The sequence below is a fragment of the Symphalangus syndactylus genome, chromosome 21, assembly GCF_028878055.3.
Source record: "Symphalangus syndactylus isolate Jambi chromosome 21, NHGRI_mSymSyn1-v2.1_pri, whole genome shotgun sequence".
In the NCBI taxonomy this organism is placed as follows: Eukaryota; Metazoa; Chordata; class Mammalia; order Primates; family Hylobatidae; genus Symphalangus; species Symphalangus syndactylus.
The window spans coordinates 58,006,079-58,018,668 of NC_072443.2; positions in this window are offsets into that span (position 1 = coordinate 58,006,079).

The window sequence follows — 12,590 nt, forward strand, 5'->3', positions numbered from 1 at the left end:
ACAGTTTCTTTTTGGAAGTTTTTTCAGGAAGGCATTTGGAGGCCAGCCAGTGGGTCTTTTCCATCACCATGGAAATTTCCTACCATAGAATTATTAAAACCTCCTATGGCCCTTCTCCCACCTCACTTTGTTTTGAAAAACAGCTCCTTGGTGGCCAGGCAGGGGACAGAGCAGCTGAGATCCTAGAATTGAGCCCGCAGAGAATTCTCCAGTGAGAGGCTTCCAGGTAGATCGCTCATCAGACTCAGGATATTCTGGTTTGGAAATCCAGGCCGCCCCTCAGGAAGGGATTCCAGCCACTCAGGGCCAGGAGCCAGGATTGCCTTCTGCTGTCAGTGCTCGGGGTGGTGTCGGCACAGACCAGGCCGGGGCCTTGCCCATCGTTGCCACTCAAAAAATGTGGCTTAATTGTTAGATAGGTAGGGACATAGGTAGGTTGACAGGAAGGAAGGATTGGAGGGAAGGCGAAATAAGACAGGTTCCCTTAGGAGTCCTCCCTGCCCTGGGACCTGGGCCAGTCATTAACTCCTCTGCTGTACAGCCTCCTCATCTGTAAAATGGGGACTGTCGCACCTATCCTACCAGTTGGCCTGAAATAAGAAGCAATGTGTGTGCAGGGTCTGACTCCAGAAATGGCAGCAGTTTTGTCAGCTCTGACATTACCCTCACCAGGGAGAGAAGGTAGGATAGACGACATGTGAGTGAGGGAGATGGACCTGAATCCACCCCTGGGAATCCTAACCCTGCCCCTATGAGCTGTGTCACGTTGGGTAAGCGACTTCACCTCTCTGGGCCTCAGTTTCCTCATCCATGAAATGGGTAGAAAATACAGTGCCTACTGCACGGGTTTGTTGTCAGGGTCCAATGGGAGGAAGCATTGCTTCCCCCAATGCAAATCCCCTTGTTCTGACCTGGATGGGCAGGGCCCTCATAACCAGGCATGTTCAACAGGGCTGGGAGCAGTGGCAGGCCTGGGATGGCAGACAGAGGACTTTCCTTCACTGCAGAGGGATAGATGCTTTTTCAGTTTAGGCTCCTGTGGGTGAGCAGAATTCAGACTTCCTCACTCTCAGTCAGAAGGCTCAGGTGGGGCCCAGCTGAGAAGGCAGCTGTGATTGGCGAGGCCTCAGGGAGACCTGGCACTGGTGGGGCCTGAGCCAGAGGTGCCCTAGGGACACACAGGTCAGGCAGACCACCTGTGCTGGCCACCATGCTGTAGGGTTCCAGCCTTGGAGCAGCTTGACCCTAGCCATGGCACTGCCCTCTCTCCCCCTCTCCTCACCATCAGCCTGGCCAGGAAAGGGCTGCCTTAGGCCAGTGCTCAGCCACCCAGATGAGGCATGGAGGGATGGCCCAAAGGTGGCAATGGAGGCAGCAGGGGCCCAGGATCAGTTGGCTGAGTGGAGCAGACAATGACAGAGGTGTGTTGTGGAGAGCAGTTAGGGCGTGGCCTCTGGAGTGTGGCAGAGCTGGGTGCCAGTGCTGGTGCCCTGCTGCCCTCACCATGTGGCCTGGCAAGCAGCTGAAGCTTCAGGCTTCTTATCAGTAAAATGGGGGCAACACAGTACAGCTCACCCCCAGGCTGACTATGAGGATGCAATGAGACAGAGCACGTAAATGCAGCCCAGGGCATGTACTCACTCATCCACTCAACTAGACATTAAGTACCTACCACGCACCAACACTGAGCTGGGCAGTGGGATTTTATAGCAAATGAAAGCAGTCTAGGGGGACTAATGTGCCCAGGTTTGTCTGGGACATTCCTGATTTTAGCACTGAAAGTCCCACATCCCAGGACACCCCTCAGTCCGAGGCAAACCAGGACAGTTGGTCATCCTAACACAAGCTCTGCCCTCATGGATTTACAGTTTAGTGGAGGGACATAGACAATAAGTAAATATATAATATACATAGTGGGTGTAAGTGTTATTTTTTAGAATATGGCAGAGGTGGGACACAGTGGCTCACGCCTGGAATCCCAGCACTTTGGGAGGCCGAGATGGGTGGATCACCTGAGGTCAGGAGTTTGAGACCAGCCTGGCCAACATGGTGAAACCCCGTCTCTACTGAAAATACAAAAATTAGCTGGGTGTGGTGGTGGACGCCTGTAATCCCAGCTACTCAGGAGGCTGAGGCAGGAGAATCACTTGAACCCAGAAGGTGGAGGTTGCAGTGGGCAGATATTGTGCCATTGCACTCTAGCCTAGGTGACAGAGCGAGACTCTGTCTCAAAAAAATAAAATAAAATAATAAAATAAAATAGAATACAGCAGAGTCAGCAGGAAGAGCGTGATGACGAGGCATCTTATTTTTGATGGGGTGTTCAGGGCAGGGCTCTCTGAGGAGGTGCCATTTGAGCAGGCACTGCCTGAGGTGGGGACTGAAACATGCAGACATCTGGGGGAAGAGCACTCCATGCAGAGGAAACAGTGCAGGCAGAAGCCCTGAGCTGGACTATGCTGGTGTGCTGCAGAAACAGAAGAAGAGAGGGGGTGGGGTGAGGGAGGATCAGCCAGTTGGATTCATTGGGACTACCTTTAGAAGCAAGTGATATAAATACCAACTCAAGTTAGCTTATAGCAAAAAAGATGCATTGGCTCACCTAACAGAAAAAAAGTGGGATTGTTGGCTGGTATGGCTGGATCCTAGTGCTCAAATGAGGTCTTTCCATTTCCCAGCTCTGCTTGCCTCTGTTATCTTCATTCTCAGGAATGTCCTGATAGCCCCAGGCAGGCTTCCTACCAGTATGTAACTGAACAAAAAGAGAGGGTCTGCTCTGAGACCAGGTGACAGGTGGGATGGACTGAGATCTGATGTGGAGGGAGCAGATAGTATGTGAGATTAAACAGAGGGAGGGGTGACAGGGCCCTCTGGCCCTGGCCTTGCAGACCCCACTGAGGACTTTAGCTCTGCATGCACTGGAAGCCACTGGGGGTTTAAAGCAGGACAATGACGTGATCCAATTTATGTTTTAGGAAGATCGTTCTGGTTGCCACGTGGAGAAGGGGTTGTAGTGGGGAGGGGTCCTCAAGGGCTTGGCAAGGAGGCTGATGCAGTAGGCCATGTGGGCACTGATGGCAGAAGGGGAGATGGCGAGAACAGGATGGACTTGGGAGGAACCTAGGAGGAAGTCTGGACCAAGCTAGGGATCTAGGCTGGGGCTGGGGGTGCTGACAGAAACTTGACAAGGTCTTGGGCCTGAAGGAACTGGCGTATGGGAGGGAATTCTGTCCAGGAACAAGGCAGGAACTAGTCCCTAGAGTTGGGACCTCTGTGCCCAAATGACATGAGCCCTCGATCTGGAGGTCTGGGATCTTTTAACCTCCCCTCAGTTAGGGACAAGTTGAGCCCCAGAACCTAGAGCCTGCAGGTGAGGTCCAAATGGCCCTGGCTATGAGGACGGGAAGGCTAGGAAGTCAGGAAGCCCAGCCAGTAGACAGCAGGAGGCCCCGAGCTGAAGGACCTTCTGCTTCAGCTGTGGTCACTTCCCCCCTACCTCCAGTCCTGGGTCCAGGCCAGCCCAAAATTCCCTTAGAAGAACATCAGGGTCCAGGCTGGGTCTTGGAGCTTCACAGGACCTGGCCTGGCCTTTACTTGGTTCTGGGTACCAAGGGCAGCTAAGGGATCTCTGCCCACCAGAGAGACTGGCTGAAGCCACATGAGAGGGAAGAATTGCCCAGAGTCTAGGCTTGCTGGACACAGCAGACCCACATGGGGGTTACCTACCTTCTGACACACCAGACTAGATGAAATGACTTTGGGCCACTTCTGGAATGCATCTAGTTGTGGATATCCAGGCATAGGAGACGTGATCATTTTTCCAAGGTTTCTGCTCTGGCCAGAAATCAAACAGACTTCAGGCATGTCCAGATCCAGGTGTAGCTGAGAACACCTCCCAGAGCACATAGGTGGGGGGCAGTTCTCAAAGCCTGCGTGCTTCAGAAGAGACACTCAGGTCTCCCTGTACCACCATTCTGGGGATGTGTCCCTGCTCAGATCTGGCAGCTGATGGAGAGAAGACTGAGGCCCAGATACCCCGGGAGGGTTTGGCTGTATTTGGGAGTGTGGCTGGGATCAAGGTCAAGGTCATTTATGGAGCGCCTATTTGGTGCTCGACACTTTCCTACGCATCATCTTTTCTAATCCAGCAACGCTGCTGGTCAGTGTTGTGAGCCTAATTTTACTGATGAGGAAACTGAGTGTGAGAGAGGGCCTGCCTGGGCATTTGTTACATAATAAGTTCTCAGAAAACCCAAAATTTATAGAAAGTGAATACCACCATTCCCTCTGGAAAACATTATATTTCCAAGGGATCTGAGAGCCTTCACCTTGGGAAGGAAATTAGTGAGACAGGGTCTCACTCTGTCACCCAGGCTGTGGAGTGCAATGGCACAATCATGGCTCACTGCAGCCTGAAACTCCTTGGGCTCAAGCAATCCTCCCATCTCAGCCTCCCAAGTAGCTGGGACTACAGGCATGCACCACCACGCCTGGCTAATTTTTGTATTTTTTGTAGAGGCAAGGTTTTGGCATGTTGCCCAGGCTGGTCTCAAATTCCTGGGCTCAAACAGTCACCTTGGCCTCCTCCTAAAGTGCTGAGATTACAGGCGTGAGCCACCATACCCAGCCAGAATTAGGCTTTTTACTCAATGCAAATTAGCCTTTCCACCCTCCCTCTCTTCCTTCCCTCCTTGAACTACTTGCAGATAACCTATTATGTGTTAGACACTGCTAGGCCCTAGGAATACAGTAGTGATGAAAAAATAGACACAGGCCTTAGTGAAAGAAGACAGACAGTAAGTATATATATAATATGCATAATAGCTATAACTGTTATTTTTTAAATTATTGCAGAGTCCGGGCCTAGGAGGTGATGATAAGGCTTCTTATCTAGTCAGTGATCTAAAATCAAACAATCCAACAGTCACACAAACACGTTTAAAATACAACCAGGATGAGTGTGATTTCACAAGTAAATCAGAGAAGGCCTCCAGAGAAGTTGGGATTAAGCTGAGAACAGGAGGAAAAGTAGGAGTTTACTAGGTGATGATAGGGAGGGAACAGCATTCTAGGCAGAAGGAACTGAACAGACAAAGGCCATGTGGTGGGGGAGAAGCAGAGGAAATGAGAGCGTGGGGTTCTTGGGGACTGGAGGAGCAGGGCCAGGCCACCCAGTGCTTTGAAGATCACATGTGGGAGTGTTTTCTTTCTCCCAAAAGCAAAGTGGGCAGGAGGATGCTGTGATGTGATCAGCACTGCTTTTGCAAGTGGCAGCAGAGAGGCCAGTGTATTAGTCTGTTTTCACACTGATATAAAGAACTATCTGAAACTGGGTAATTTATTTTTAAAAAGAGGTTTAATTGACTCATAGTTCCTCATGGCTGGGGAGGCCTCAGGAAACTTACAATCATGGTGGAAGGCAAAGGGGAAACAAGGCACATCTTACATGGTGGAAGAAGAGAAAGAGCGTCCCAAGGGGAAAGTGCCACTTTTAAACCATGAGATCTTGTGAGAACTCACTCACTATCATGAAAACAGCATGGAGAAAACCACCCCCATGATACAGTCACCTCCCACCAGGTTACACATGGGGATTACAATTCAAGATGAGATTTAGGTGGGGACACAGAGCCAAACCATATCAGCCAGTTAGAGGCCACAGCAGTCCCCTAGGCAAGAGATTAGAAGAACTAGGACAAGGGCATGGGCTGTGCAGGGAAATTATGGGTTTCAAGAAATGCAGGAAGGAGGCAAAATGAATAGGACTTTGATGATGGAGGAGAAAGAGGCAGGGGTGGCTCCTGGATTCTATGCTGACCACCTGGAGAGAAGATGAGGCCTTTGGTGGCAACAGCAAATCCCAGGGGAGCAGATGGTTGGATGGGGAAGGTTAGAGGTTGAATTTCATATATGTTAAGTCTAAATCCCTACCTCACACCACACACAAAATTTAACGGAGACAGAAGAAAACATAGGGGAACGCTTCATGGCACTGAATGTGGCAATGATTTATTGGATATAACACCAAAAGCACAGACAACAAAAGAAAAAGTAGATAAATTGGACTTCATCAAAGTTAAAAACTTTTATGCATCAAAAGATACTATCAACAGAGTACAAAAACAACCCATGGAATGAGAGGAAATATCTTCAAATTACATATATGATAAAGATTAATATCCAGAATATGTAGAGAACTCCTACAACTCAACAACAAAAAGACAACCCAGTTCAAAGATGGGCAAAGGACTTGACTAGACATTTCTGCAGAGAAGATACACAAATGGCCAATAAGCATGAAAAATGCTCAACACCACTAGTTATTAGAGAAATGTAAATCAAACCACAGGGAAATGCCAGTTCATACCAATTAGGATGGCTATCACCAAAAAACAGAAAATAGATATTGGCCAGAACATGGGGAAATTAGAACACTCTTGCATTCTAGTAGGACTGTAAAATGGTGCAGCTGCTGTGGAAAAGCGTATAGTGGTCCCTCAAAAAAATCAAACATAGAATTATTCCACAATCCAGCAATTCCACTACTGGGTATATACCCAAAAGAATTGGAAGCAAGGACTCAGATATTTGTCCACCCATGCTCATAGCAGCATTCTTTAAAATAACTAAAATGTGGGAACAATCCAAGTGTCCGTGAATGGATCAATTGATAAATCAAATGTAGTCCGTTCATACAATGCAATATTACACAGCCGTAAAAAGGAAGGAAGCTCTGAGCCATGCTACAACATGGATAAACCTTGAGACATGATGCTAAGTGAAATAAGCCAGCCATAAAGGGACAAATACTGTTATGATTCCACTTATATGAGGTTGCTACAGTAGTCAAACTCATAGAAACAGAAAATGTAATGGTGCATGTGCCAGTGGATGGGGAAGGAAAAGGGGAGTTGGTGTTGGATGGGGACAGAACTTCAGTTTGGGAAGAGGAAAAGATTCTGAGATGGATTGTGGAGATGGTTGTACAACAATGATGATGCACTTAATGCCACTGAACTGTGCACTTAAAAATGGTTAGAATGGTAAATTCTATGTTATATAGACTTAACCACAAAAAAAGAGAAATGTAGATGAAAAAATTAAATTGAGAATGCTCATAGACCTACATGTAAAAGCTGCAGCTATGAAACTTCCAGAAGCGAACGCAGAAGAGCATCTTCCCCACATAGAAGTAGGGAATGATTTTTCAGAGAAAACACACAAAAAAACCACCAATCATAAGAGGGAAAGCTGGAACACTGGGCTTGAGATCTGTTGAGGCTGAAGTGTGGGGACAACTAAGCAGGAGAGGCCAGGCAGGACACTGGTGTCTGCTGCATGGTGAGGCCTGGCCTGAAGGAAGCCACACATTAGCCTCCTTATTTCAGCTAACATTTCAAGCCAAAATCTGCATTTAGAGCCTATCTCAGGTCACCCTTCTTATGACCTACCAGACTAGACTAAGTGACTTTGAGTGGCTTCTAGAATGCTCTAGTTGCAGATGCCCAAGCAGATGAGCCTCTGAGGACTTCCCTAGGTGCCTGCTCTGCTGAGACCCAGCACCCCCAGGGTGTGGCATAGGCCCTCCATCTGCTTCCTCACTGGCCAGGCTTAGGGCTCATCTGCATTAGCTGCTCTCTGCCCAGCTCTGTCACCTTCAACCCCTTCCCCAGGGCTAGTGAAGGAGGCAGAAAAAATTTAATTTTCTCTAAACTAGAGGCTGATCAATTATGGTTAAAGGAACTTGGTGTCTGGAATAATTAGCTTTGCGTTTGCTTGGGAAAGAGCACCATCCGCATCCTTTCTCCCTCTCGCCAAGCTGGCATAGAGGGGAGCTGGTGACTACAGGACCCTGTGCCATGCAGCCACAGAAACGCTGTGGAGACTCACAGTGAGGGGTGATTCTCTAGTGCTTTACCTTACTGGGGGTCTCCAAGCATGGGGCCCCAGCCTTGACCCTTGCTCTCTCTAACCATCCCGACGCACCCGTTGTTCCCGTGCTTTCTGGGTCTGACATCTTGGTGCTATTTCTACATGGCCTTTATTGAAAAGCAGGGAGTTGACTTGGTCCTACTAGGCCTTGATTTTGAGTCCTTGTGGCACAAGGGCTTCAGGGATTCCTTTGAGAAGCTAGTGAGAGCCAAAGGCTTCCTCCCCAGAAAAACACAACCTTTTACAAAGAATGATGGTAGGTTCACGGCCCCTTCTGAAGCTCTCCACGTCTTCAGCTAAAGATGGCCTGATCTGGGGCAACCTGTCATAATGCCAAGGCCCTGCAAATGCTTCCCAGCTTCACTGGCTGGTTATCTTTTGGGGATGATATGATTATGCGAATTTTGCAGACGGAGAAACTTGCTTGGCGGGGTAACTTATGCTTCCTGCCTGGTCCCTAAAGGAGTAACTGGACCTGTGAGCCAGGAATTCTCAAACTCACCTTCTCCTCCTGTGCAGTCTGGAATCCCCATCTCCCTACACCTGGCTGCTCTGAGTGGGAGGAGGGGGTTATAAAGTAGTGGTCGAAGACCCTGACCTCCTGACCAGAGAAGCAGCCCCTGGAGAACAGAGCTTTTGTCTGAATCACCTTCAAGTCGCCAGCATCCAACTCAAGGCTCAGAATCAACTGACTGCAGGGCCAAGTAGGAGACGGCACAAGGCATTGCAGATGGGGAAGGGGGCTTTGGCTTTGGCAGCAGAAACGCACTTAGACATCAGCTCTGTCCACCACGGCTCTGCCCTCTGAGCCTTTCTTTCTGAGTCTCAGTTTCCCTGTCTATAAAATGGGAACCGCAGAACTCTTCTAACAGGGTTAGGCCTATAAAAGCCTAGACAGGCATGTGTAATGATCCCTCATCACAAAGATGAAGAAACTGAGTCCCAGAGCAAGGCAGTGACCTGTCTAAGGCCATGTGGCAAGTAGTAGAGCTGGAATCAGAGCACAGGTCAGCCTAACCCTAATCCGTGCCCATGACCAAATGTGTGGTGCCCAACACATAGTAGGTGCTCAATAAATCATCCAGTTGTCCCTCTCCCCTTACCTGTTCCCCAGCCAGAGAGGCTTTCTGCAGGAGCCTGCAGGTGGTAACATTAAACAAGACAGAGCAATAGTAGCCCAGAGGGTGGGGGAGCTCTGACATGACCCCTGCAGGCCAAGTCCCCCACCTCCCCCACGTGCTACTTGATTTCGTACACAATAAAGTCTCTTGTCATGAGCGCAGAGCAGTAGTGAAGAAACATGAACTTGATTGCTCTTTTTCCTGCTTTTGTCTTTTCATTCTTTCCTCCTCCTACTGCAGTGGCAGGTGGGAGGCTCAGCAAATGTTCAGTGTGGCCACCCCTCATGCTGACGCCCGCTCACCTCCTCCCTCTCTCAACTGTCCTTCCTCTGAGTCTGTTCAGTGCAAAAGCCCAGGCTCAAACTGGAAGTGGTTAATTCGGACATTCTTAGCCCACCCAAGCTGTGATGATACGTTTCAGACGTGGGGTGGTGACATGGGGACACTGAATGCATGAGGGTTCACCATGAGCCCTGGACATGCTGGGCCAGGGACACAGAGACAGGTCAGCCCACTCCCCACAAGGGGCTCCCAGAAAGACAGTGATAGTGTAGTGTGGTGTGTCCAGAAGGCCATGGAAAGTCTGCCCAGGAGGTTAGAGAAAGCTTCACTGGCCAGCACTTTAGAAGAGCATTTGCCTTTGCCCATGGGAGGGCATTTCTGGCAGGGGAACTGCCTGGGCAAAAGCCTGGAAGTGTGGAACCTTACAAGGTGCTTATTATGGCAGGAAGGAAGGTTACAAGGAACTGGTGGAAGGATATGAGCCTGAAGAAGCAGGCAGGGCGTGTGTGTCAGGCTAAGGATTTTGAACCTTGTTCTGAGGGCAGTGGGAGCCAAGGAAGGCACCTAGTCAGGTCTGCCAGGGTGGCTGCGTGGCTCCAGTCTCCTCCTCTACCTGACCTCTAATGGCTGGGGCTGGGCTCTGAGCCTCTTCCCTTCTCTGGCTGAGCTCTGTCCCTCGATGATCTCATCCCGTCCCATGGCTTTAAATACCATCTTTAAGCTGCTGATTTCCATATTTATATCTGTAGTCAGGGCCTCTCTTCTGAGCTCCCAACTCATGCATCCAACTGCCCACTTGGCATCTCTACTTGGATGTCTCACAAGCATCTCAAAGTTAACAAGTCCAAAACAGGATTCTTCATCATGCCTACCCAACCTTCTCCACCCACCCCCAAAAGCCCGCTCCCTTCCCCGACCCACTGCAGTAAATGGCGCCACCATCCACTCGCCCTCTTCCTAATGGCGCAGCTCAGGTTATCAGCCTACTGGTTCCACTTCCTAACTCCCACCCACCTACACCTCTCCAACACCACTGCTGCCCCTGAAGGCAAGACCTGTCCCTACCTGCCTGGATGACACAGCAGCCGCCTCACTTCCTCCCTGCTCTCAATCTCACCCCGCCAGTCCATTCTACAATGCATGACAGATCTGTGAAAAAGGAAAAAGTATGTTAATCTATCTATCACCTAAAATTCTTTAAGGCATCCCTCACCACCTGGAATAAAATCCAAGTTCCCGGTGGCTTCAAAGCCTGGCATGATCTGGCCCTTGTGCTTCTCTGAACTCGCTTTCCCTCATTCTCTCTCATCACAAGCCCCAGCCACGTGGCCGCCTTTGAGTTACTAAAAGCATGTCTTGCCCCTTCCCACCTCCAGGGTCTTTGCCTATGCCGTTCCCTCTGCCTGGAACATACTGCTCCAGCTCTTTGCACATCCCCCTGGCAAAATAGATGCCTGGACAGTCTCAGTCACGATGCCTTATTCTCTTCATAGCACTTTTTTTGTGTGACAGAGCCTCATTCTGTCACCCAGGCTGGAGTGCAGTGTTGCGATCTTGGCTCACTGCAACCTTGCCTCCTGGGTTCAAGTGATTCTCGTGCCTCAGCCTCCTGAGTAGCTGGGATTACAAGTGTACACCACCACACACAGCTGATTTTTGTATTTTTAATACAGACAGAGTTTCACCATGTTGGCCAGGCTGGTCTCAAACTCCTGGCCTCAAGTGATCCACCCGCCTCCGCCTCCCAAAGTGCTGGGATTACAGGCATGAGCCACCACACCTGGCCTGCTCTTCATAGCACTTTTCATAGTCTGTCTTCCCTAACAGAAGCAAGTGCAGAGGCAAGTACAGTATGCTTGGCACACAGTAGGTGCTCATTAAATGACTGTGGAGTGAACAAATCAGAGAATAAGAGAAGGGGACCTAGAAGTAAGAGATTGGGCAAGAAAGAGTGAGACCTGAAAGGACAACACAAATAGAGGAAAGGAACCAGCATCAGGCCAGATGTTTGGATTTAATCTTAGGGGCACTGGGGAGCCACAGAAGGTTCCTGAGCAGAGATACAGACATGGAGATGATCATTAGTACAGGGGAGGCTGTATGCCTGGTGGTCATGTAAATGGGCTCTGAAATCAGACAGGCTTGGGTCAGATCTTGGTTCAACAACTTACCAACATGGGTCCTCAGTTTCCTCCTTTGTAAAATGGGACCTGCTGAAGATCCTACAGCTGGGGCTACTGAGATGATAAATGAGGCAGTGCAAGTCAAGTTCTTGTGTAATAAACATTAGCCGACACTGCTACTGTAGGGTTGTCACTTAAGCAACTTATGTGTGTCTGACATTGCACTTGGTGCTGGGGATACCCGGGGAACCTGAACCAACCCCTGCTCACAGTCTGGTGGGAGATATTTACCTGTCTGTAGTTCCCCAGAACCCACGGTACAGAAGGCAGAAACCAGGCAGAGAATTAATTCTGGGAGAATCAGGGGAGCGTCCCAGAAGTGACACTGGATTTCGGGGAGACAATTTCCTTGAGAGAATATTTTGAGTCAGCAGCCACTGGCCTGTGAACAAGAGAAGAGGGGGTGTTTTGGCTGCTTAGCTCTCAAAATAACCCGAATCCGAGGGTGGACAGCCCCGCAAGCCTCAGGAGCTGTGCCATTTTGGGCCAGGTTCCTGCGACCTTGGAACAGTCCTTGCCCTGCCCCGCAGCATCCCCCCAGCAAGAGGTCTGGGCAGTCAGTGCAGGCACCACAGACACAGGCCCTCTCTCCCCTGGCACATGGGTCACTGGGCTCTCCTGAGACCTAACTCATCTTTGCATTTGGGCTTCTGAACCAGTGCCTTGACCAAAGACCAGCAGGTAGCAAGAGGGCAGGCTCAGAGATTGGCCACTGCCCTCACTCCTGCCTCGGGGCCTCCCGGCTCCCATCTTCCTGCTTTGGTCTCTGTGTCTTGGCTTCAGTTCCTCTGTGTCTTCCTCTGTCTCTGCGTCCCTCCCTCTCCCTCCCTTCTTAGGTCTTTTTTTTTTTTTTTTGAGACGGAGTCTTGCTTTTTTTTTTTTTTTTTTTTTTTGAGACAGAGTCTCGCTCTGTCGCCCGGGCTGGAGTGCAGTGGCGCAATCTCGGCTCACTGCAAGCTCCGCCTCCCGGGTTCACGCCATTCTCCTGCCTCAGCCTCCGAGTAGCTGGGACTACAGGCGCCCGCCACCGCGCCCGGCTAATTTTTTGTATTTTTTAGTAGAGACGGGGTTT